The following is a 23,667-nucleotide window of genomic DNA, read 5'->3' as shown; positions in this document are numbered from 1 at the left end:
AAATTTTTCATTATTTCAAAAATGGCTAAGACATTGTCGGTGATTCAGATGCTGATGACAGCCCAAAAAGCTTAGATTATTGCCCAATATAGCAAGAATAAACATGTACTCCTTAAATTCTTGTTAAATATAATAAAATACATACTCTATTAGCATAGGATATGATAGACATGCTAACTTCTACTCTAATAATCTTTAATAAAACTACCACTATTTGTGAAATATAACAAAATGCTTGCTTTATATCTACAATGTGGGAAAGGGAAACCTTTCAGAAGATCTGCTTTTCTTCTGCCTGGTTTATCATAGATGCTTTTTAGCCCTCACTCTCTAGGAAAGAGTGGCCACACCAGGTCAGGTAAGCATCCTTTCTCTAGGAGTAGCCAAATGCGGATTTCTGTGGAGGAATGCAAGTATGTGTTGTGTTTTTCCCCTCGTGCTCTTCCATGATCCAAACATTTTCAGCTGGAGGGGCTCTTGTGTCCCTTTGGATTTGCGCTGATGATAGGGTGCTCTATGAGCCTAGTGTTAGAAGCTTTTTCAGGAGCTTTTTCAGTTAGTATCAAAAGATCCTTTCAAGAGGGTGTTTTTAACAACCTCTAGTTTTACTTCTCTTGCTGAGTTTTAGGACAAGAATAGGCATTTTAATATTAAAAAATATTTTAAAGTTTAGTTTAGCGATGTTTTCAACAAGACTTAAAGAGATCTGTTCATAAAATTATGCATTGAGAAATTAATTATTTGATGCGCACAAGGTCTCCCTGGTTTCTGTGACTCTCAAGCAGATAGCTACGGAAAACAACATGACTCTTCTCACATTGTTGAGTGATTTATCTGATTTTGCTGGAAAATTGTAACCTTTTAATGAGTGACTATTGCCCTCTCACAAGCAATTGCCAGGCATCTGAAAGTAGTTTTTAGCCACATGTATGCGCTTCAGTGCTTTTCAGTACATAGAGTTTTTCCACTAACATTGAAGGACTTCTTTAAATTCAGACAAGGTTTTTACTTGATACCAGGACTGCTAATTTCTGCCATTAATCTCTACCGTGCTTTTACCATTTGGCTGTTGGTAATTAAACCCCTGCTTTCCCAGCTATGTATTATATGCTGAATTTCACAGAACAGTGAGGGTGAAGGAGGAAGGCTAAAGAAGTCAAATTGGTTAAGTGGTGTTAGGCTCTGTCTATGTCTAAGAATTTGCTATGATTTTTTACTCTACCTAGAACTTCAATTTATGTTAGAAAATCCTATTGAACAAAGGATGTCATATTAATGGGTGGAATGGAAGAACTAAGGTTTCCAGATATCCATCTATCTGATTACGTGATGCAAAAGTAAGAATAGAACCACATCAAGATGTATGTTAAACAAGGAATACTCCTATTTCCTGTGATGAGCTTTTGATATCGTGTAAGAAAATGACATCTCTTATCTACAAAGGTATTTTCCCCTTATTTGATGTCAGAGGGAAGGAAACCCCCAACCTGTCCCCACTGAGGCATCCCACAATGCCTATAATAATTCACACTCCGTTCTTGTGCTTTTCCAATATGAGAAAACTTTCCCTTTGATTTAATATTCAAGGTGTACATGGGTATATATAGGCAGCATGCGGTGTTAAAAAGGCATAAATCAAACATAGCTTTCCTGGAAGCAAAAATGCTGTTGCTCTGTATCTCCTTATTGAGTTGCTGCTTATCTGGCTCAATGGGCAGCGCAATAGAAGAATTTCAAGTAAACTTCAAGGCTTTAGTGGATCTCGCAAGCAAGGAGGTGGGTCATTATCTTTTCTTCTTCGTTTTCTGCAGTTCTTTTGATGGAAGTATAAACTCGAGCCTGGGCTAATTTCAGCTCTAGTTTGCATGTCCTGTATTTTGTTTGTTAAACTCAAGATGCTGAAGCCACTGCGTGTCAACCTCTCCTCAGAAGCTCATGCTGCAATTGTTTCCCCAAAGGAAGTTCAGAAATAGAAAACCTGATGAAGATGATATGTAGTTAGAGATGCTTAACAATGTGGCAGTCACTTACAAGAGAAATACCTTTTAACACTATTTTCTCTTTTTTTTAAATTTTAGATCTTTCTTCCAGTACCTGCCAGGAAATTTCAGGTAAGAATTTTAAAGCTTCTTTATTACTGCTGCTGTTAATCATTTGGAAAATGATGATGCTTTGTAGCAGATCTTGAAGGAAAGAGAGAGTTAGACTACTAAAAAAAAGACCGAGTCTCACAAAAAGGGAAAACACGTGCTAGCGGTATGTTCATGAGCAGCCCTATCGAATTCAGTGAAGTTCCTTGTATGCAAAAAATTACGGAAATAAACAACCAATTTTGAGACCAGGGACTCCGAGGCTTGGTTATACTCCTACTGAAGGCAGTTTCAGGAGCTCTCGCAGAGAGTTTAATACCAAGGCTGTTCTCAATATTGCTATAGGAGGTACAGACCCTGAACGTGACCCACTGTCATTTAGAGAAGGTGGCAGAGAACACCGTTAGTACTGGAAACTATTAAATGTTCCTACCTCTTGGCAAACAGACAGGTTGAGAGTTATAAAGCACAATGGACTTTGTCTCCGAAGGAAGCAATTTGCAGAGATGACAAGTTATCGCACACAGACTTGTTGATCAGTGGTTTTCAGCCTGTGGTCTGCAGATTTCTCAGGCTCTGTGAACTGAAAAAAGGTTCATGAAAAATAACTAAGAGCAGGCGGCCTGTTGTTGGGAAGCCTTATCTTCAGACGAAAAAAAAAATTAGAGTTTGCAACTTTAAAAAAGGTGAAGAGCAGCACTTTATAAACAGGGGAGTTCCGTGCTTTTGTCCTTCCGCAGGGAGACGGTAGCCGTGAAAGGCAATTAGCAAATCTAATCTCCTTGGGCTATGCAGTGTGATTTTGATAAAACTGCAACCCCAATGGATTTTAATCCTCTTTTACAAACCTTTTCCCTATTTTTCCTTTTTTAATGATTTTTTTTGACATTATATACTTTTTCCTCTCCTGATGTAGATTATTATCAAATCTCAGAAAACGCAGGAAAGCCCCCCCTTTCCCTAATTGTACAGAAATAGAGTAGAAAATAGGTAATTTCTGTTTCTGCTGTGCATGCAGTTAGTTTTTGAATTTAATGAAAGATAAAAATTAACTAATTTGGCAGAATATAACTTTGTTGTTGTTTGATATATTTTTCTAGTGCAACCTAGTTCCCTGTCACCTTGAAAGAACCGTAAAACGGCTGAAAGTTTACTTTAAGAACGATCAAATGAGAACATACGTTTCTCTGATGGAGAAAAACATGGACCGCATAATATCGACTTTAAATAAAGCACATACAGTAAGTTATTTATACTGGTTAAACAGATGGAAATGTGAAATTACTGTGAATAAACTGCTCCTTTGTTTCCAAAACATATGAAATTAAGCAACTTGTCATCCTACAGTCAAACTGAAGTCAATAGCAAAATTTTGATACCGTCCCCGTACACTCTTAATTTTGCACTGTTGAGGATTATGCCTGACACACAAAAATGTCTTTATAAAAAATACCTGAAATTCACAGATTCTGGATGGAAGTTGCAGTTTTCTAAAAGGTGCATCACCCTTAGACAAATCCTGAACTTGTCATTAGCCCAGGAGATTAATAAGAAAAGGCCCAAGGCCACATCTCAGTGGGCAAAGTCAGCCAGGACGAAGTGTTCCTGATTCTCAAAAGTCTTCTCTCCAATCATTCGTGTCGAGCTCTCTCTGTCCCCTTCTGATTAAATATCGCCTTGAACAACCACCAACAACTCCGCAGCAATATGCTTTTTCTTTTTTTATTCTCTCCATTATTATCACTCTTACTGTTGTTATTCTAGACATCCAAGAAAGGGGGTTCCTGTCCGATGACAGAGGTGACCCTGCCGAGTGCCCTGGAGCGCTACAAGAGTTTCTTCCAAGAGCTGCACGAGAACTGCTAGAAGGGTGCGGGGACCCAGCAAGTCGGAGACGTCTTCTACCCAACACTAGAGCCGGTTCTGATGGAAAACTGCAAAGCTGCCACAGAGCGACAGCATAACGTGAATGTGTTAGAGTGTATTATCAGATATTTATGTCTTATCGCAGGTATTAATGTATATATTTAATTTATGGAGAGCTTTCGTATTTTTTCAGAGTCCTAATGTTCAAAGAATAAAAGAACTTAAAATTATTATTTCTATTGCGGGTTTTGTGCACTATAATAACTAGAGTATATATCAAGGCTTGAATAAAGCTATGTGGGTGAAATTAATAAAATACTGATCAGAAGGCAGATCCATTACTCTGCTTTCCTGCGGACATTTACAAAATTGTCAGAATCTCTATTTTCTGAAGGCAGGAGAAAAAAAAAAATTTAAAAGGCTGTCTTTTAAATATGGGTATAATTAAGTTTGAAATCAGAGGGTTTTTTTCCTGAAATTCTGCAACATAATTGCAGTGCAGTATACCTGCGTGGTACGCATTCTTTGTTTATTTAATGTATTTATTGCGACAGCAGATCCTATTTATTTTAATATTACTCCAAATTTATTTTCAAACCGTGTTTATCTTCAAACTTTGGAGCAAAGAGTGAGGAATTTGTGTTTGTTGGCTCAGTGTCGGGCCAAAATGAGACCCTGAGCTGGTCTCGGGCTATTGCCGTAGAAACGTCGTAACGACTGTTGTAACAACAGAAACAACAGTGGTAGTAAGGGATGTCTAATTTAGGATGGATTTGTTGGTTCCCCCCCCACTTCAGGATTGCCTTAACTGACGTTTTCATGAAGTGAAGAATGTATTTGTGAGTTACTTTTCCTAAATAAAGATATTACATTTTTCTAGAATCTGAAGCGTCAGAGGAAAACGACACTTTTGCTAATGTTCGGAACTGTACGCTGGTTTCCAACTGAAACGGGGTGGATCCACCAAGCTCGCTTTTGGGGCATGAGCTACTATGAGGACCTGCCCAGCTAGGCATTGCCTAAGTTTTAATTCAAAGATACTTAGTGTATATGTATTTTTGAGACGCCACAGGCCCTTGCTGATAAAGTAAACCATGCTGAAAAGTAATTGAGCGTAATTATGGCCAAAGAACCACCAGGGTTGTGAAGATCGTGATAGATAGTCAAGGCATGAAAAGTATGCCTTGGTGGTGCACTGAGAGGCGATTCCCACCTTGGTGACAGAGAAAAGCCGGGATGAAACCAGACACTATTATTAGCAGGGTGGCAGTGGCTAATCCATTGGGTTGTGAAACTAATAAACCATAGTAAAGAGGGAAGGCAAAGGACACTCTCCCAACAAGCCAATATCCGCACCGATAGTCACTGCTGGAGGTTTAGCAAGAGCAGGTAACAGCGACACATAGAATTTTGAAAGAACCCAACACCAGAAGGTGCCTCTCCAAACAGCGCCCCTCTGAGCCAGCTCCCAAGGAATGGCAGCACATTCTTGGAGATGCAATAAGCCGGGAAACCTGACCCGTACAGAGTGGGTAATAAGTACCTGAATGACAGCTTTCACGGGTAACTGTAAATGATGCGCAGCTGCTAAAATTGACGCAAGACTGGACAGCATCACTTTTTTCTTTTATTTTATGGTTTTTGCCGGCTTTCTGCATAAAGCTGAAAAATAGCAACAAAGTTGGCATTTTTACCGCGATTGTTTGCAGGAACTATATAATCTTAAAACAAACAAAAAACCCCTTTCAACCACGCATTGCTAAGTGACTGTAACGTTACTGCAGGGCATGCTGAAACCACCCCTTCCCTTCCAAACCATGCTAAAACACGTTGAAAGTGTCAGCAGTAATGTGATGTACCCATGGGTGGGGAGGATATTGCTCACCCACGCCAAGCTAAACCTCACGGGGCGAGCACAGACAAATTCTACTGACAGCTTGAAAGACCACACTGGACCTTAATTAACTAATTAAGCAGGGGAGATCTCTAGTTACATCATATTTTAATGCAACCTTGTGTAAGCTCAGCCCATACCTACAGGTGTGTTCTTTCACTAGTCCTTCGCATTACCTTGTGGTGGGTCCATCCACATAGGGCAAAGCACAGGCAAATCTGTTTTCTTTCCATTTTGCTCTTCTGGAAGCATTTGACTTCCTGTGCTAGTACAGGTTAACAGAGTTTGGAGCACCTGGAATTCTCATTTTATGCTATCTGCTCTTTGGGAATACGGGTGTCAGGATTATAAGACAATTGGGAGCATTTTGAAATACCCTGAGTGGGAGAAATGGATTTTTGGTGTGCTGCCAACGCGGTGTATCATCCGTTTGCCAACTGGCCGACCTATGGAAAAGTCATTTGAGAAGAGACAGGAAAGATGTTGTCCCAAACCAGTCACCAAGGAACATAAATGAGGTTTTCAGGAGCCCGGGGAGGGAAAGGCTGTACAGGCAAGGGCAGAGGGAGTGACGAGCCTGGCTGGGCAACCTCTAAAATTCAGTCAACATACACAAGGCTGTTCAGCCCTCTGAGTGGAGGAAAAGCCTTAAGGCTTTCGTTCTCAAGGCGTAGAGGCAAAAAAAGAAAAAAAACCTCGGGCAGAACCCGCTCTGGGGAAGGTCTCTAGCCCAACGCAGAGGACAGGCTCCTGCAGAGCGTGATGTGTGGTGTTGGAACTGAAACCCCACAATAAAAATCAGAAAACAAAGAAACAAAAAGCTATAAACAAATATACTGAATTGTCTAGGCGGAAAGAGCTATAATCACGGGTTTCTGAGCTCCTACCAGTTTTTGTTTTCTGGCTGGGGGAGGCAAAGGCTTTTGGAAAGCAGAAGAGATGTTGAAGCTGCCCAGAAATAATTGCCGGGATGCGAAGAGGTGAGCATCCCACTGCTGCTCCTCTGCCTCGCCACTTCAGGCAGTTACAGGACAACAGTTTAGGGTTTTTTTTAAACTATTCTGGTTGCCATTCCCGCTGACATTTCCCAGGAGGCTGAAAAGCTTTCCAGTGCAGCCTGGGCCAGCCAGCGGCCATGCCTTTGCTGCAGGCTGGGGCAGAGAGCGAGCTGCAGACACCTACATTTCCATTAGTTTTGGCTGAGTCCTGAGCAACAACTGGCTCCTCTGGGTCATCTTCCTTCCCCTGGCTTTCGTCTTCCCTTCCTCTGTAGGAAGCGTCCCATGTTGTGCAATGGCTCAGTCAAGCTGAGTGTGGGGTGGCATCTGACAGAGTCCCACCGCCGGCAGTGTCCAGAGTGGGAGTGGGACCATGCTGCACTCCTCACCTACCTGAGCAGGAGCAGCAACAGTGGACAGCAAATGACGGAGTCAAGGCCACCTGGCCAATGTTTTTTCTTTTCTTCCAGGTGTCTTCCACACCACCAAGGAGCCTGGCAAAAACAACACAAAACCAGGTGCTTCTTGCTACGGGTCACTTTGTGCAGAACAAGGGAAAATCTGTGAAAATAAAAGGCTTGGTTAGTCCTTGCATTTAAAATCATGTATGCTTTTGTGGTGTATTTGGTAATACATACTTAATAAGTTACATACATTAATTAGTACATACTCAATAAACCTTACATACTAAACACTGTAAAAACCAGTCAGAGCATCGTTCCCAGTGTACCCCTGACCCAGTCCACCTCTGCCTGGTGGGCTCCAGTCTCCCTAAGCAGAGTTAAAACTTTTCTCCCCCCCACAAAATTGGTCAGATACTGTGCATATTGTTCCCAGTGAGCAATCACTCCCATGGACCGTTACAGAACTGCAAACGACATTCCTCTTGACAGCCTCTTTCCTAAGAAAAGATTTTAGTTCGTGTAATTTAGGTCAAGACCAGTCTTTACAAAACTTCTCAATTTTCCCAGCTTGGGACCAGCCTTTGACCAAGCAGCAGAGCTGTTTCTGTGGCAGAGATGCTCCAGGCCCCACCTTGTGGAGCGGCACCACTTCGGGATGCTCTTCTAGCAAAAAAAAAAAAAAAAAAAACAAACCTCTGGGGTTTATCTTTTATCTCCATTGCACGAGGCAGGATTCCTGCTGGCTGCTGGAGCATCCCAGCCTGGCTTTGCCCATGAGTGCATCCCTCGCTTTACCAGCTGCCGTGACATGGCATGGGCAGGCTGGAAGGCAGCAAATAGCCACATATTTGTTCCCTAAATCCTGTGAATGTGACTCAGGGCCCCCTGCTCATGACCTGCTGTTTGCACTCACCTGCCTTTTCTCTGTTGCTGCCTGTTAGAGGTGAGAGTGTCACTAGAGGTTAAAACAGTCTCTACAACCCCAGGAGATTGTTTGGGGTCAGAAAACTTGCCAGGATAAGAAAAAACTCCATTTCGGCCAAATTGCTTTGAACTAAGGCCCCAGAATAAAATATTATCATAGAATCAGAGAATGGTTTGGGTTGGAAGGGACCTTAAAGCCCACCCAGTGCCACCCCCTGCCCTGGGCAGCGACACCTCCCACCACACCAGGTTGCTCCAAGCCCCGTCCAACCTGGCCTTGAACCCCTCCAGGGATGGGGCAGCCACAGCTTCTCTGGGCAACCTGGGCCAGGGGCTCACCACCCTCACAGCAAAGAATTTCTTCCTAATCTCTAACCTAAATCTCCCCTCTTTTTGTTTAAAACCGTTCCCCCTCATCCTATGGCTCCCCTCCCTGATCCAGAGTCTCTCCCCAGCTCTTGAAACATAACCACTGAGAGAACACATTTCAGAGGGTTAGTAAAAGCATATTCATACTCTAATAGGAATGACAGCAGGTGGCTGCGAGCCCTCCTGGCCCCACCAAGTCACCTCTTCGTCTCCAGGCATTGGGCTGGATGCGACTCAGGGAGGCAAACCCTGCGGTCCCCAGCAGCTCTGCTGTCCCAGGAGCGGGGAGAAGAGCCAGGCAGGAGGGATTCCAGCAAACCACGGCTGCAGCTTTTTATGCCGTCAACTACAAGGCAGTGGCTGCAGCTGAAATCCCTTCGGGGCCACCGAGCATCTGCTCAGGTGGCTCCAAATCACATCACAACCTCTTCAGAGATGGCCAGGAAGCACTTATCTTTAACAAACGAGAGATAACATTTACTAATGAGGTTAACTGCTGAAATGTAGTTTCCAAGTATGAGATTATGTTAGTCAAAAGGTGCCCATTCATTAAGGACGGTTTAAAAAACAAGATATAGTCTCCAAAGCCGCAGTATCTCCTCACACATCTAGCCTGCCCTGCAAGATAGGGTCTTGCTGTCTTCAAGGGAAAGATGGTCAAAGAAATGAAGTCTGTTCCCTGATTTTTAGAAGTTTCCATTCCCTTGAGCCTGGCAGGCCGGAGAGGCACAGGTTACTGCACCATATCCATGCTGTGTTACATGCTCGCACCGGTACAAAAACCTTATCTGAGCATCATAACTTCACGCTTATCTAGATGAAGGAGGAAAACCACCCACTGCAAATGGTTGCAGCTTCCAGCTAATGATGCCAGCAGAAAGGTGTGAAGGTGACAGTAGCACACGATAGCTCACTAGTTCCTGTGTGCCACCTCAGGTCCACCTCCCCTGGGCACCGCGGTGTTTCAAGCTGCCGTGGTTTCCACGGGGGCTGTGTGGCCCTGCTACAGTCGGGGGGGTCAATCCTGCCCCGGGGGCCGGGCAGCAAGCGCTGGCAGCTCTCACAGCTGCCCAGGCGCTGGTAATGCCCCCAAGCCAGGAGCAGGGTCAGAAAAGCTCACGCTTAGGCAAGGCCAGCACCAGTCTCGCCCGTTATGGGCTCGGCCAGCGGCCACGGTGCCAGACTGACCCGCTCCATTCATCCGAGCATCCGCCACGTCCCTCCAGCCCCTCAGCAAGGCGCCTGCCCACAGAATCACCATTTCTGGGTGCAGAGAAGCCCTCACCCCAAGCGATGATCCCAGCTCCGGCATCAGCAGCACCCTGCACAGCTTTCGAGGTAGCTTTGTCTTCACGTTCATAGTGTCATCTGATTCTTTTTTCAATAATATTCCTGAATCAGCTATAACAGGAACATGGCTTATCACACCCTGACTCCCACTGAAATACCTTTTTCATTAGTATCAGAATTCGTGAATTCACTAATTAATCATATTATTTATTCACTTCCATACTCCTGATCATTCCAAATTCAAACTGAGTCACTTTGGATTAATCCAACAGTTTGGATTTCCACCTGCTGTCTTTTTCTCCAGCCTCCAGAGTTTCGTCTGAAATATTTTCTTTTTCCTTTTCTTTTTCCTTTTCTTTTTCCTTTTCTTTTTCCTTTTCTTTTTTCTTTTCTTTTCTTTTCTTTTCCTTTTTTCCTTTCTTTTCTTTTCCTTTTTTCCTTTTCTTTTTCCTTTCCTTTTTCATTTTCCTTTTCTTTTCCTTTTTTCCTTTTCTTTGTCCTTTTCCTTTTCTTCTCTTTTTTTTTCTTTTTGTTTTTTTTTTTTCCTTTTTCCTTTTCTTTTCCTTTTCCTACCAATTTGGTCAGTGTTTGTGGTGCCTTTGCTCTGCCCGTACTCACAGACAAGACAAATTCTAGAGCTATAGGGATCAAAGGTGTACAGCATTGAGACGGTCGGGACCTGTTGCTTAACGTTGCCCTATTTTGTTCTTAACATCATCGTTCAACTTCTTAACCCTGCAATCACATGTGAAAAAAACCCCAAACCATCCGAACAGTAACAAATTTGAAGCTGGAAGATGCGACTACAGTTTGTGTAGGGACACTGAGCCGGCTGAGAGAGAAAAACTAGCATTTGAGCAGTTCTCTTAACTCAAGCAGAACAGAGAAAAAAAAAAAGGAAAAAAACAAGGAAAAAACCCCTCCCTGCATTGCGAAGTCTAATGATTTTGGTGTCTGTCACAAGAAGACAGAGTGGTCACACAGTGCTGAAGAACCAATCTTGTTTCCTTTGTGGGCCAGCCAAAGCCCTGCCGAAAGACCATCAGCTGCTACTGATACGTGCAACAAAAATCCCCTTCAGTTCTTGGGAACTGGGAATTATCTCCCAAACACAAAAAGCCACGAAATTTTCAAAGGGAAAAAAAAATAAATAATAATCGCAGAGTTCATGCAATGTCCTGGAGCAGTGCCAGGATTTTTGCAGAAGTGGTCGAAAATCCCAAATGCAAGGGAGGGGGAGGGGGAGGGGGGAAGGAAGGAGAGCTCTGAGATATAAAACCCATCGGCAGCTGTGCCAGGAGAGGAGGTGGGACAGATGTGCTCTTGGTGACCAGCAGCCGTGGCGCGGGGACACCCAAGGTGGGGACACCACGGCAGCGGCAGGTGGCTCCGTGGGCGATCCCTCACGGAAGTGACGGGAACCGCTGTGATACAGGACGGACCAACCGTCAGCTGAGGAAAAAGTGAAACAGAGAAATTTCCCATTACCAATCCTGAGGTCCCGCAGGAATTCCAAACCAAGCTGTGCACAGAGGTCTCCAGCGGTGGGGTCAGACCTCACCGGGCTGGTACAGCCCCAGCGCCAGCCAAAGGGGAGAGGAGGCTTTGCCCGAAAAATCAGTATGAGTTTGTGGGAGACCAAAAGAAACGAGCTGTAAAACGCCAAAAACACAGCGGACCAAGAATGGGGCTTAATATTTTCTGCTGCGTGACTTACAAATTCAGCCCGAGGGCAACTGTTAGCTCCAGGCAGGTTCTCTGCGGAGCTCCCAGCGGTGCGCTGGCGCAGAGTCCCCGTTCCTGCAAGGCTATGACCCTTGGAGTTGTGTGATGAGAAAGCTCTAGAGCTAGGCATGCAACGTGAAAGAAAGCACACTATCCCTGTTCGAGACGGCAGAGTGGGTATAGCGAGAGGGCAGCGACCAGCTTGTGGGTTAGCTTGAGTGAAGCCACACGACCGCTGCTGACTTTTGACTTCCCCAATTCAAAGTATTGAGATGTTGAGGCACTTACACGAAACTGCTGCGGCACCGGGCTGGGTGCCACGCAGAACGGGGCCAGCAGATCTGCTCCAGCCCAGCAGAAGTGGGGCCGGACCTCCTGCTACCGCTGCCCTCGCCGGAACCCGTGGGTAGAAAGCAAACGATAGCACTTTTATGAAAAAGAACACCGTTCTTTTCGAAAAAGGAATCGAAAAAGGCTTTTTTCCCAGCTTCCAGGAAAGAGGAGAAAACAAGTCACCGAGTTAATTAATTTGGCCAGATAAGAAGTCACAATGCCTTCAGTGAATGAAGGGCTTGGCCCCAACCCTTGCAAACCCGCAGGGCTCCCCCCCATGCCAGCGCCTGGCTGCGAGCGGGGCAGCGGGGGCACCATCGTCCTGGCACAAAACGAACTCCCTCCCCCCCCCGCGGAGTCCGGGCTGAGACACTCGGAGCATCCCGCATCCCTCCTTCTCCAGCCAAAAGGAGCCGCTTCCCTCTCCCACCCCCAGGGCCACCCTCCCGTGCCAGGGCAGTGGCTTCTCCTGCTGTAAATTAACTAATTCCTACAGAATACCTGCATTTTAACAAACTTTTGCCACAGGTAGTACACAAAGGCTGTCATTTTCCCCTTCTAGGCAGTGCTCCACATATTTTCCGTGGGGTTTTGTTGTTCTTTGGTTTTTTTTTCTCTTACACCACAGTCTTTTTCCCTCATTATCTATCAGAAGATTGCATGCTGTTATCAGAGGAGTTCCGATTTCTAGAGAAGCGCCCTCTGCTTGGTCATGGTTTCGATCATTCGATGTTTTACTGATTCGAAAATCAAAAGGCCACAACCTTATATCTTTATGACCTACTTCTGTGGAAATGCTGATGGGGTAAGGATTTTGCCCCAAGGTTAAGTGCCAAATTTACCGGAACCTTCCTCTTTCCGAAAATCTCAACAAATGGCGTTTTTTCTATCAGTTTAAAAAATCAACCTAAAATGCTGTTTCCCTGTAGGGAGGCCATAAAATGACAAAGGACAGGTCCAGAAGCACTTACAGGTTCTCTGAGCGCATCAGGAGGATGAAGACCCATCTCTACCTTCTTTTGCTGGCTGCAAGCATCTCTGCTGCTCCCCACATGAGCAGCGTGTCTGAACTACTGACGTTATTACAGGAGATGTGGGACTCAACGACAAAGGACAATCTGGTAAGTTCAATTGCCACTTCACTAATCTAGAAATCTGACAAACTGAATCCTCTTGTTCTCAAATATTTAACTTTTCTGAAAGTCAATCTGTTTATGTGACATCTTGTTTTTGTTAGCGTTAATGACGATGATATTTGAAAGGCTTAATTGATGTACTGTTTTTCAGGCTCTGAGGATTGAAACTCCAGACAACATAGATGTAAGTGAAACCCCTTTTTTAAAAAAATAAAATTAATTTTTTCATAAATGTAGTCATTGGAAATTGAAATAGCTTAAAAATTGCTATCTCCTAAAATACTCTGTTTGCATTTAAGGACAAACAATGACTTTAAATGTAGCTATTACAAGATATAAAATGTTATTAAAGATATTAAATGTTATCATAAGATATAAAATGTTATTTTAAAAAATTGAATGTTGAGCCAAAAAAAAATGCTGTGATATAACTGTCGCCAAGGACAGCGATTATTCTTCTTCTATGTTTTGGTAACCTCCTGCAGAGCACACACAGAGTGATTTTCTGAATCAGCTTTTTAAGCCTGGGACAGTTAGAAAGGAAAGAACAAACTCGGTCACGTCTCTTGCTTGTCCGTCTGCAAAAATACTTCTTTTAGTCTGCTTTGTTTAGTCTGCTTTTAGAAATGGCTTTTTATACCTTTACCATCAGTATGGGATTAAATAGTTGTATTACCATGTCTTGGCTGAAGGATTCCTTGTAATTGAGGTGTAAAGCTCCCAGCTGTGTCACTTCCCTTACACCGAAAAGGTTGTCAAGCATTAGAACAGGCTGCCCAGGGAAGGGGCTGAGGCACCATCCCTGGAGGTATTCAAAAGCCGGGCAGACGTGGTGCTTAGAGATACGGTTTAGTGATGGTTTTGTCAGTGTTAGGTTGATGGTTGGCCTCAATGATCTGAAAGGTCCCTTCCAGCTGAGACAATTCTACAATTCCCTCTGGCTCCTGCCTGAAGAGCTCTGTTCCCAGGCTGGGGCTTGGGCTGGGTTGAACCCTGACGTTTTAATAAGGAAAAGAGACCCTGGAATCAGCGGTGCCAGGTGCCGTCAGCTCACTTGTCCCTTTCCCTGACGAGGTCCCCGGTGGTGCCACCGCGCTGGTGCCTGGGGATAAGAGCTGCTTCGCTCTCACCCGCGCTTTGAATACGGGGATAACGGAGAATTTCCCCATGTTTCTGTGTTTGGTGTCGGTCAGTGTCAGAAGTGAGCAGCTTCCAGGCAAGCTCACAGGAAAAATTATCTTCCTTGTCATGCAGCATCCAGGAATGACTTGCAGGAGACCACGCGTTGGTTGAGAATGCCGTGGGCATGATGCTGGCCTTTGGCAGCTGTCTGCATTTCCTCCCACCTTCACTAATGAGTTTTTGCTTCATTTTTCATCACTCTCTTCTATTACACTTCAATCTGTTCTTACCACGGGCAGTGGTGTCCTCTCCTTCCTTCCTTCTCCATCACTTTAGCTGATCTCTTCCAAAACAGCCCGGCACTGGCGAGTGCAAACACCATCATCTTTGCCCTGCTTCCATCCCGCGGCCCCTCTGGCCACCTTGCCCAGACCACAAGGTCTTGGAGACAAAACCCAGCCACTGTTTTGTAGAAGAGGACCAGTGTGCCCAGTGCATGGCCACCATTGGGATGGGACAAGGGCTGTGAGATGGGAGTGTGACCATTGTCCCCACCTCTCCTGGGAGGCAGATGTCAGCCGTCACAGAGGTTAATGCTTGGAGTAGTGTCAGGTTCATCTATTTTCTCTCTCTCGTGTTCAGACAGCTCTAGCTTCTGGCACAGAAAGCATCTCATATCCAAACTGAAGAGGCGAACCAGAATTATCTGCTGACACGAGCAGATGTAAGAAATCAAACCAGTCTTCAGATGGCTGCAGAAGAGATAGAACCAAGTCTTGAAATAATTACATGGTTCCTCTGGACATTACAAAACATATCCTAGCAGAAACTATCACCTGCCAGGCTTCTGTCTGCAGAGTAAGATGTCCCTGCTTATGGCAGGGGGTTGGACGAGGTGACCTTTAAAGGTCCTTTCCAGCCCAACACATTCTATGATTCTAAATGAATGTGCACATCAGTTAAGCACGCTTGCCTAAGCGTTTGCAAATATAAGCCCAAAAGTCAATACCAATTCATTCCCACCCAGGCAGCCGGATGTAATGCAAGATGAGTTTTAATAAACTTATTGTAGCTCACGGTTACCAATTCTTGTATCTCAGTTTTGCTGTTTCTTCCATCTTAGGATGTGAATTGTGTCAGCACAATCTTTGAAGGAACAGAACAGCTGAAACATAATCCAGCTATGAAGAAATTCAGTGTTTTTTTCCACAAATTTGAAAGACTGAAGAAGTTTCTTGCACCAAACCTGGCCAAAGAGGTAGGAATTTATTTCTTGTGTATCAGAGATCATGCAGCAGAGATGTAATAAAATTTCACATTTCTACCTTTCCCTTGCTCTGCAAGGCCTGCAGCTTGACTCACCTCTGAAAAAAGGATTTGTATGTGTGATCAGCATATTTAAGGTTTAAGGAAAATCATATCAGATGATTTCAAGATGAAAAAGCTCTACATAATGGTTAAATACTAAGTAATTTCATTTTCTTGTTTGACTTTTCAGGGGAAATGTGATACAGAAAGAAAGACTGCAAGAATGTTCATAGAAAAGCTGATGACGTTCATCCGAAAAGCATCAAAAAATGCAAGAGCGTAGAGTTATAAGTTTCTAGAATAGCTATAAATTTAAACAAGCAGTAAAATGTAGATTTGTTTTAAAAGTACCCTTTCTTCGTGTTAAAACGTGGCAGGGCACATCTTCAGTTTCAGCAGTATTGTTCCAGTTTGTGTTTGACATGTAATCTCTGAAAGTATCAATGGCGAAATGACACCTGTATTTCCAGACGAAAATTTAAACCCTCGACAAAGCAAATCGTGCAGGGGACTATGGAAGGACCTGACTAAGCAGAAAACTCTTGGGTTTATCCTGAAAAGGTCAAGTCAACTTCTGAACAGTCACAGCGAGACTGAAGGCAGAGGGATGCGAATGAAAGCGGGGGGGTCACCCAACGCGCCTCATCTGAGCATCGCCTGGCCCCCGGGGTTTCGCAAGCTCCAACTCTGTGGACCAGTTTCGGGGGGGGGGGGGGGGGGGGGGGGCGGGCATTCACTCTAGCAATGGAGGTTTGGGGAATCTTCTAACTTTTCACGTGTAAGGTCAAATTTCTGCTGGAAAGTTTTGCTGGTGTCGCACAACCTCAGCGCAACAGGTATTATTCTCGATAGCACATCTGGAAGAACGAGAACCCCCGTACAGACCGTTAAACCAGCACACAACGGACGCTGCTGAAAGAGGTGATTTAGCTCAGGGAACTGCTAGGGCTGTGCTGGGAAAATCTCAGCATTGTAATAGCCATCTACCATACAGAGGATTAATCAATATAATTTTACGAGCAAAACTTTTCCAGCACAGAGCTGGCTTTGCCTCTGCTTTGAAGCCAGATGAGGAAGAACAGCAAAAGTCATATTCACCCAATATTCCACCTCTTGAGCTCTGCCTGCGCTTCTCTATGTTTATGCGTATCACTGATCAGCAAGGAGTACAAGAACATTGCGCTCAGACGTGTAGGATCACCTGGATTTCGTATGCTTAGCACCCCGTCCAAGATCTTCCACAACCACTGAGAAACATCCTGAGATTTCCCTCTGCCTGCAGCTTTGGGGCGTCAGGGTAAATTTGGCAACTAAGGATTTGTAAGGCCATCTGGCACATGCCACTTAGAGAATTGATGTTTTTTTCTAAAGCTAACTGTGACAATAAGAATGTTTAGATCAGTATGAATTTATTTCTATGGTGTCAATTAAATTATATTTAATTTTATAGATGTAGGTATTTTGGAGAAAATATTTATTCTGTATTTTTACTATTTTTAATAAAGTGAATAAATGTTTGTCTCTGCTTTTTTTTTCCCCCCAAAAAAATTTCTTCTGAGCTATTTCCACACTTGAGCAAATCTAGTTATTGTAAAATCTCTGATAGCCAAGGGAATGAGATCCTTGAGGTGAATGAGTGAGTGTATTGCTAGAAGCTATTTCTAATTAAAACCCAGGGAGACATTTAAAGTGCACACCTCTGTGATGGAGCTGAGCTTGTGTGTTCAGTTTTACTTGAGCAGAGCTGTTGAGGAGCCCCTGGTAGAACATGGACTGATGGGCCACGGAGACCGAAGTGGCTGGTCATGGGGAAGGCGACTGGTCGTTCTCCCTCCTTTTCAACAACTAAAACAGAAGGGGAGAGCATCCACGCAACAGTCCAACTGCAGAACTTGCTCCAGCCTACGTAAAATAAGTACCTTTTTATCAATAAGTGAGCATCTCCTCAGATTTGCAACAGAAATTACAGCCCTTGCCCTTCACAAATAAACATTGGCAAAGAAAGTACCTTTGGTGAAAAATGCTTTCACCCTCCTGGAAGCAGGAGGCTGCCATGATGAAAGCATCCCCCGAGCCGGGATCCACACCTCCGGAGCCCCCAGCGAAGCAGGACCCCCACCAGCACCAAATGCCGTAACCGACCTCGATTGCTCTTGTAGCTCAAAACAAAATCCCAATCTGCGTAACCCCCGGGTGATAGCTTCCGCATGTTGCAGTCTGCTTGTTAAAAATATTGGAAATCGGATGTTGTAATGAAAAAGATGGAATAAAGCAGGGGACGCAGAAGCTGGATGCTGGCCAAAGGTTCCTCCCGTGCTAATTGTACGTCATCCAGAGCGAGCGCAGCCCTCCCCGGCCCTGCAGAGGGTTTTAGATACCCAGGTACGACCAGCACTCCAAGCAGGCAGGGAAAATTAATAGCAATTAGAAATGATTAGGGAAAAAAAAGAAAAACAAAACAAAAAAAGACCCAGAAGAGATTTTTCAGCATTTTGGTCTGAATTGGGATAAGACAAATTATCTAAATATTTAACATGAACAAAAACTAAGGCAGTGGGGGGGTCGCCGGGCAGGCAGGCAGCACCATGGGCTTGCTGTGCCCTCCAGCGTTACTGCGGGGATGCCCATGGTACACGAACCTGCATTTACTTCTTTCAGTTTGGGCTGTGCCCAGCCTGGGACATGAGCTCCCACTGCCGGGTGTCCCTGGGGAGGCTGAAAAATAATTTATGCTTTTTTTTTTTTTTTTTTTTTAATTGTTCCTTAGTCTCTTTTTGTTTGCACAATGGTGATTCTGCCTTTAATCTGCCTTTTATCTGCCAAGTGACCACCTGGATGCCATTTGGAGACAGTTTCAGTCTTCTGAAGATGCTTTCCAGCTTGGAATGCTCTCCCCTGCCCTGCTGCATAGTTTTTTCTGCATTTCTTTCACATTTTCTCAAGATATTTTGGTAGATATGGACTTGTACACTGACTTCAAAATATATGTGTTTAAACAGCTTCCTGACCGCCTGCAAAAATTTGGGCACAAACAGATGAAATAAATGGTTCTGATTCTTGTATCAGCTCCTAGAAAGCACAGTAGGCTGGATAACGGTCGGATGGTTTGCAAAACAGCCCGAAACAGGCTTATGAATAAAATAAAATAAATAAGATCTGGCACACAGCCTGACATGAGCAGAGCATGGAGGAGGCAGGACACCGGTAATACTGTCACTCTGTTACACTGTGCCAGGTATATTTAAAATCCCATTATTAGCCTGGTATCACCTACCTTCATCCCAAATTTCATTCTTCACTGCAGGAACGGCTCCGATTTCAGCTGGAAAACACAAAGCAGAGCTCCAGAGAAACGCTTGGGCTGCCTTATCGATGGGTTTCCTTTAGCTCCCTGGATGATGGTTGCATTTTTTGCTATAAGTATCCCAGTGTAAATTAATTCTTTCTTAAAAAAAAAAAAGTTTTAAACATAGGAGAAAGGAATGAGAAGAAAACTGAAAAGAGATTTTTGGTGAGAAAGAGAGGTGGGTTCCTCCAGTCTCCTTCTAATTACAGAAAAAGCTTCCTGCAAAACTTACCGATTTTAACATCATAAAAGAAGCAGCCTACCATCTGAGCTGGCAGTCACAGTGTTTCCAAACTCTTGATCACATTTTTTCTGAATTTCCCGAGTCTCACATGTCCCGATGCAACATGTCAGCTTCACTGCTCCTTTTTCGGGTACTTCCCCAGAGATCTTCGCTGAAGCAGGGGCGAGAATCCTGCGATACCAGAACAAATCTGCAGAAGTAAAACATGCTCTTGTCACATCAATACTGATTTTCCCAGTGTTTCCAAGTGTTATCAGACAACTTTTGTAACGGAAAAATACAGTTTTTCACATTACGGCTCCATAAGATGGGGGGAGCCAGCACAGTTGCTGGTGAAACAAGGATTAATCAGCAAAATTATTTATAAATTATTTGTGCAGACAATGATCTATAAGACTTTTTTGCTAAAGGAGGAGCTGCTGCCCGAGCATTCACGCACCAGTCATGGTGTCACACACACACACACTCTTGGGTGCGCTCCCTTCTTCTTCAGGCTCAACCCGCGGTTTCCTGCAGCAGTCTCAGGCGGCAGATTTTATAAAATAATTAATTTAATTGAGATTAATAAGCAGCAGCAAGGACAGCCCAGGCTGGGTGCCTCCAAAGAGAGAAATCCCTGGGCAATGACACCCTTGCGATCCCTCCACCTCCCCCGCACGTGCCCTTCATACGCTGTTCACATGTCTTTTAGTCCAAAGGTGATTTTTGGTCTGGGGTCTTGTAACATCTTGTCAGATTCTTTTCCTGTGTCCACTCTTGCCTTGTTGATCTGCATTTTCAGACGTCGGTTGGAGCCTCCGTATCTTCTGGTTCACCCACCTTGTGCACCCGCACTCCCTGGAGAACGGAAGAGTCCCAGAGTTGGGAAAAACCCTACCAGAACATCAGGGTGATATCAGCATCTTCCCATACTAAAAGACACCGACTGAAAGACACAGCACTGTACCAGCTGCTAGGAAAATTACTAAGAAAAATAACTCCATTGCAGCCTAAAGGCTCTGGTAAATCGAGCTACTCCTGCCAAGTAAAGCCGGGCACACAACCCAAATCACACCATATTATAAATCTAAGTATTTTATTCTAATTAAAACTTACTTATTTACATTAAACGAGTAATATCCCTCAACATCTTCCCCTCCCTGGCAGCCCCCCGGCCTCCCAACCGGAGCAGCCTCCCGTGGGGGAGCAGAGACGGGCGGCCGGGGCTACCGGCAGGTGGCAGCGGGCGACCAGAAATGCGACCCTGACCGTGGCTGCCGGGCGAGGGGCTGGGCAGGAGCCCCCCCAGGCAGGGGGGGGGGGTCCCTCCGGGCTGTGCGGGGCCGCCGGCGCGTTCGGAAAACGAACGACTGAAGGCTGAGAGAGCTGGGGGGGTTCAGCCTGGAGAAGAGAAGGCTCCGGGGAGACCTCAGAGCCCCTTCCAGTCCCTCAAGGGGCTCCAGGAGAGCTGGGGAGGGACTCACAGCACCGCTACAGCCTGGAAAAGCAAAAGGCTGTTTCTGAGTAGTACTCCGTAAGATGTACAGACAGCCCAGAAAAATGCCAAGCACAGCACAAGAAAACCTCCAGAAGAAGCTCCTAATGACACCAGATCTTTTAATAAGTTAGGCTTTCCCATATTTTTATTATTTTCTCTATTATTTTTTATTTTCCATGTTATTTTTTATTATCACTTAAAAAGATCGCGCGCAGAGATGTGGACAGGATGCTATGCCAGCACAGGAGACTGTTCTCACCACATTTTCACATAGCTACCATGCTTCTTTTAATTCCTGCTACCTCTTATTCAATTAACTGTTCCTGCAAGGCAGGTGAACCCTATTATAGCCCTGTCCCTGGCTGCAGGTGGAGCAATGAACCCGCTCCAAGCAGAATCTGGCCGAGTGCTCAGATGCACTGGATCGGTCTCCCCGGCTCCAGCCTCCGCGCCCAAGCACTTGCATGAGGGAGATGGTCCTCGGGGCGATGCCCAGGCATGTCCTGAGAGCTCAGCCCAGTTATGTTTGTTACAACTAAGAAAAAAAGGCAAAGGAAGGAAAAAAACATTTCTTCCCTTGTCTACCCGCATTTTCGTTCTATGAAGGAATGTCACGGTGGTGCTCCTCTAAGGCAACGGCCCCATTTCTCAGCGATTCTGATTTCTGAGATGAGACAAAGTCCCGTTGGTGTTCAGTACAGAACACTCCCTGCCTCCCGCAGCCTGCCTGGTGCCCACGCTGCCGCGCCGGAACCACAGCAGCCCCAGAGGAGAGCAGTGCTGGGGGGATGCCAGCCACCGCATTCATCCCCACAAACCTTCTCCCTCAGGTGTAACTGGAGCAGGAAGGATGCGGCTCCCGAAAATATAAAGTCACTGAGTAGAAAACAAGGGGGCATGAGCATAATACAACCCCTCAATACAATCAGGGCATAACAGTTAAATAAAGGCAAAGGAATAATTACTGCGAAGATGCCGGGTCAGATTTCATTGGGTTTCGTCATCATTCGCTTCCCGAGGGCTGGAAAGGTGGAGAAAAGGAAAGGCCTGAGCAGCCACCAGCTGTACACAGCTATGGAAAACACCACCGCAATGACAAGAAATGAGTGTGTAAAAAAATGTAAAAGGTTGCGATAAAACTACCTGCGACAATGACAACAAACCACTCTATATCACTTAACACGAGTCGAGCGGGACAAGTTGAGTATCACTCCAAGAAACGGGATTTTTTAACTTTAAAGCATCCAGCAGCTCTGCCTGGAAAGCAGCCTGCTGGGCATCCTGCCCCCACATACCTGCCCCCTGCCCCCGTCCACCTGGATTCTTTTTCAGATGTAAACGGTTCCACCTATATTTTAGATATTAACTTTGACTTTACACAGAAAGTTGCAAATAATAGTCTTTTCTAGCATGCCCGGGAAAAATCAGCATATACGTAACATAAAACAACACTTTTTTTCCTTAATTAACCTTTTAATACTTTACTTTTATACTTTAATTGACCCTGGTATGTATTACTCATTTCCAGAGAGTAATTCTCTATTTTTTATTACTATTATTTCTGCTGCAAATACAGACGGTGTCTATAAAATGTTGGTTTCAGAAGCCCTGGGTGGCTTGGAGAGGGTGTTGGCCACAGACTCTTCCAAGAGGGACCTCCCCAAGCACAGCTGGGATCTGTGCTGCCTTCTCTGCCTGTCACTGGAGCAGGGACATCCCTTCCTGCCTCCCCATCACCTCCTGGTCCAGCTTGGCCCTGCCGGGCTGACCATCAGCTGCAAGCCCCAGACAAGACACCTACGTTCTTCAGCCATGGGGACCCCAGCCACCAGCTCTTGCTGGGGAGCCTCTGTCACCTCCTTGCTGTCACAGGACAGCCCAGCAATGGGGAGACAGAGAAAACTCTTCCATCGTGGGTCAAACACAGTGGTTGACCACTCCAACCCACCTGAAAGCCAGCTGGTGTTTTGCAGACGTTGTGCTCCTCGTTGATCTTCCAGAACACAATTAACCAGCAAAAAATCCAACCTCTGGGATGTATCCTTTGGGTACGGCAGCCCCCGCGGAGCTGTGAACCTGGCTGAAGGCTGCGCCCTCCAGGCGGTGAACCATCAACACCAGCCTCCATCTGCCAAGGGGGGGTTCTGGGGGAGATGGAGCACAGCTGACACCACAGTGGGTCGGGGGTACCCGGAGGAGGAGGGCACGGGGAGAGGGCATTGCCAGCGGGGTCTCATAGAACCGGCATAATGGAGTCAAGGGACACGACGCGCATGCATGGATTTGGTCTATAAAGGTTTTTACCAGCATCTTTATTTTGGGGAACTCGCAAGACCTCCCCAGTTCTTTCTGGCCGGAAAGCTCCATTTCTCCGAGAAACAAGTGAAGACGCTCAGCGTTTTCTCAGCACCTCCCCCGGCCGGGGACAGGGACCCCGCAACCGCCACCCCCGGGCACCCACCGGCGGCTTTGCTCCAATTCCACTTGTAATTTCACCTTCCTGAAATAAGCAGAGATTTGTGAGACAAATTAGAGGCGCCAGATAACGACCCGACGTAGCGCAGAGGGTTGTGGTGGTAATTAATCAGCTCATTAGCGGCGCAGCAGCCAGCGGCGGGGGCGGGCACACCGGTGCTGCTGGCACCGCTCAAACCCAACGGCTGTTCGGGGCGTTTTGTTGTTGTTTGGTCGGTTTTTGGGTTGTTCGGGGGGTTTTTTGGCTCGCCCGGGGGGCAGCGGATGGCCGCGGTGCCGGTGACGCCCCCCCCCCCCCCCGAGGCACAGTGCACATCCCGGTGCCTCGAGGGGGTTTTCCCGGCGCGGGCGGGTTTTCCCGGGGTGGGGGGGACCAGCTGGAATTCCCGGCGCATTCCTGCCCCTGACTCACGGCCCGGCCCGGCCTTCCCCCGGCCCCCCCCCCGGGCCCCAGCCGTCCCCCCGGGTGTGGCGCCCCCCCGCGGTCTCACGTGGCCCCACCGATTCCCGGAAGCGGCTCGCGCCGCCCGCGCCGCTCCCGCTGCGGGAAACCGAAACTCGGCGGCGGCGGCGGCGAGGGGGGGAAGGAGGACACGACACGGGAGGCGGGGCCCGGGGGCACCGGCTGCGCTCGCGGCCGGGCCGCGGTTTGGGGAGGAACAGGGT

At 45.9% G+C, this 23,667-nt stretch overlaps 2 long non-coding RNA genes across 3 annotated transcripts; both read right to left on the bottom strand.

Annotated features, from left to right (window-relative positions):
* Nucleotides 1–1,602: 1,602 nt before the first annotated feature.
* LOC128916277 (uncharacterized) lies at nucleotides 1,603–8,997 on the bottom strand. 2 transcript variants are annotated; one of them, XR_008468887.1, is made up of 5 exons: nucleotides 8,693–8,997; nucleotides 6,027–7,409; nucleotides 5,500–5,618; nucleotides 2,524–2,673; nucleotides 1,603–1,978 (listed from the first exon to the last, which is right to left on the bottom strand). It is a non-coding gene; the product is annotated as an uncharacterized LOC128916277 (long non-coding RNA). The 2 variants fall into 2 exon arrangements; XR_008468886.1 differs by having other exon boundaries at nucleotides 5,500–7,409.
* A 7,197-nt stretch (nucleotides 8,998–16,194) lies between these two features.
* Nucleotides 16,195–23,407, bottom strand: LOC128916276 (uncharacterized). The gene is made up of 5 exons (XR_008468885.1): nucleotides 22,831–23,407; nucleotides 22,475–22,670; nucleotides 21,492–21,598; nucleotides 19,038–19,886; nucleotides 16,195–18,904 (listed from the first exon to the last, which is right to left on the bottom strand). It is a non-coding gene; the product is annotated as an uncharacterized LOC128916276 (long non-coding RNA).
* Between the last annotated feature and the right edge of the window lie 260 nt (nucleotides 23,408–23,667).

This window comes from Rissa tridactyla, chromosome 11, assembly GCF_028500815.1.
Source record: "Rissa tridactyla isolate bRisTri1 chromosome 11, bRisTri1.patW.cur.20221130, whole genome shotgun sequence".
NCBI lineage: Eukaryota > Metazoa > Chordata > Aves > Charadriiformes > Laridae > Rissa > Rissa tridactyla.
Note: the sequence above shows the minus strand (reverse complement) of the source record. Positions and strands in the feature narration are given on the sequence as shown.